Raw genomic sequence first — 2,780 nt, forward strand, 5'->3', positions numbered from 1 at the left:
CCTGACACAACGGGCCCAGGAGGAGCAAGCAGCTCCCAGAGCCAGCAGAGCGGCTAATTATACAGGGGGCCACGCCCTGCACATTCATACCTAACCTGATTTCTAAAGGACCTGGGTTTTTGTTTTCTTTTTCCTCCCCGGTTTAATTATTTTCCACAGCTCAGCAAGCACACGGCCTGCTTCCTTCCGACGCAGCACCGTCTTCTCCTGAGGAAGTGGGGGGGGCCTCTGTCCTCGCAGGTGGGCAGGCTTTGCTGAGCCAAGGGGGCGCCTGGGGCGAAAGGTGAGGTGTCTGCAGAGGCCCGCGAGACAGAGGGCTATTAATTGGGTCACACAAGCCAAATAGCCTTGTAATTTGCCGGATTTCAGAGGAGAGATTCCCCACCCTGGGACGGCAAACTTGCTTCTCACCTTAAGGGGAAAGGTGGGTGCAGTTCGATAGGGACTGTAGGATGCGCAGCGAAGTGGCTACTGATTATTGAACCCCACTTGCCAACTTCCAGGCATTGACCAGGTACATCGCTTACATGAGCTCATTTCAACCCCACCATGACCTGTTCGATGATTCTTTTTTCATTTATTTATCCTTGTTCATTTATTTTTGAGAGAGAGAGAGACAGAGGATCCGAAGCGCAGAGCCTGACGCGGGGCTCGAACTCACGAACCGTAAAATCATGACCAGAGTCAAAATTGGACACTTAACCAACTGAGCCACCCGGAGCACCCCAATGACCCTATTTAATAGGTGAGAAAATGGAAGTTCTAAGAAGATGATTCGCTGGCCTACATCAAGCGGCAGAGTCGAGATTCGAACCCAAGGCGTCTGAGCTGCCGACGTTCCTTCTTCAGCCGGGGTGTCACAGAGCCGCCTGAACGTCTCAATGGAAGATGACCTCTAGAAGCCGTGCCTATCCTAGCAGCCCGAACGAGATGCACGCGGCCCTTACGTTATTTCTACCCGCCCCCCCCCCCCCCGCCACTGGTATTCTTTTTTTCATGTTTTTTAATAGTTATTTTTTACGGAGTTTTGTATTTTAATTCCAGCATAGTTAACATGTAGTGCAATATTAGCTGCAGGTGTACAACAGAGTGATCTGACAATTCCATACATCACCCAGTGCCCATCAAAACAAGTGCACTCCTTAGTCCCCGTCACGTATTTCCATCCCCACCCCCACCCCCCCTCTGCTAACCAGTAGCTTGTTCTTAAGAGTCTGTTTCTTGGGGTGCCTGGGTGGCGCAGTCGGTTAAGCGTCCGACTTCAGCCAGGTCACGATCTCGCGGTCCGGGAGTTCGAGCCCCACGTCGGGCTCTGGGCTGATGGCTCAGAGCCTGGAGCCTGTTTCCGATTCTGTGTCTCCCTCTCTCTCTGCCCCTCCCCCGTTCATGCTCTGTCTCTCTGTCCCCAAAATAAATAAACATTGAAAAAAAAAAAAAAGAGTCTGTTTCTTGGTCTCTGTCTTTTTTTTTTTTTTTTTCCTCCTTTGCTCGTTTGTTTTGTTTCTTAAACTCCACACAGGAACGAAATCATATGGTATTTGTTGGCCCTTATGTTATTGCTACCAGAGCAGGTTAGAACCTGTTTGGACTAAAAGAGTAACAGTAATGAGAGGGGTGCAAGCAACGGCAGGCCGGGTGGCTGAGGCCCTAGGCCCCAAACCCTTCACCCTCCTCTGTCTCCACAGCAGTTTTGCTGTATGGCTCAGAAAAAAAAAAAAAAAAAAAAAAAATCTGCCTGCCCCTTCTGGGCCAGGCCACAGAAAATACCCTCCGAAAAGAGGCCAGTGAGGGGTGAAACTCAGTCTCAGAAGGGAGCTGTTTGAGTATGACCGTCATATAAATACAGACCTCAGGGAGCAAACTGAGAAAGATGACTGCCACCGCCTTCTCTCTCTGACCACCTGCAGGAACACTGGGGACCCTCAGCTCCTGCCAAGACGTGCTCTCGGGTCACCTCTGGCTGCAACCCATTGCCACGGTCCTGGGAAGCCAACACCCCCATCGAGGAAAGGGCTGTACTTCGCCCAGGCTGGACGGGACGGGGCTTAGCGGCAGGTGAGTGTGGTGGGGGTGGCAGGGTCTGGGCTGTGTGGCAGGGAGTGGGTTTCCCTTTCTTTCCCTACAATCCAGGTCAAGTTCTGGGGGCCCTGCCCCTTTGGCTCACTAGGCTGAACAGCTAATCCTTTGCAATAACAGCCCCTGGGAGCAAGAGCAGAGACAAGCTTTTCACAAAGCAGCCAGGGTCTTAAGAAGAGGTGGGGGGTAGGGGCGCCTGGGTGGCTCCGTCGGTTGAGCGTCCGACCTCGGCTCAGGTCATGATCTCGCGGTTTGTGCGAGATCATACTGGCTTGGGAGCCAATAGGGTGCAGATTTATTGACATGTACTCATCCTTTTTTTTTAAAAAAAGTTTTTAATGTTGGGCCGCTTGGGTGGCTCAATTAGTTGGGCATCCGACTTTGGCTCAGGTCGTGATCTCACAGTCTGTGAGTTCGAGCCCCGCGTCGGGCTCTGTGCTGACAACTCAGAGCCCGGGGACTGCTTCAGATTCTGTGTCTCCCTGTCTCTCGGCCCCTCCCCTGCTCATGTTCTGTCTCTCCCTGTCTCTCAATAATAAATAAATGTTAAAAATATTTGTTTTTAAAAAGAAGAGGTGGGGGGTAGTGTTGGAGATGGAGAGAGCTGGCTTCACGAGGGGCTTTCTTCTTACCTGATGTCTCTGTTCCCAAGCCCTACTAAACCCCCTCTTGTTTTTACTCACCGATAAGTTAGCTAGCTCATT

Source organism: Felis catus, chromosome D1 (assembly GCF_018350175.1).
Source record: "Felis catus isolate Fca126 chromosome D1, F.catus_Fca126_mat1.0, whole genome shotgun sequence".
In the NCBI taxonomy this organism is placed as follows: Eukaryota; Metazoa; Chordata; class Mammalia; order Carnivora; family Felidae; genus Felis; species Felis catus.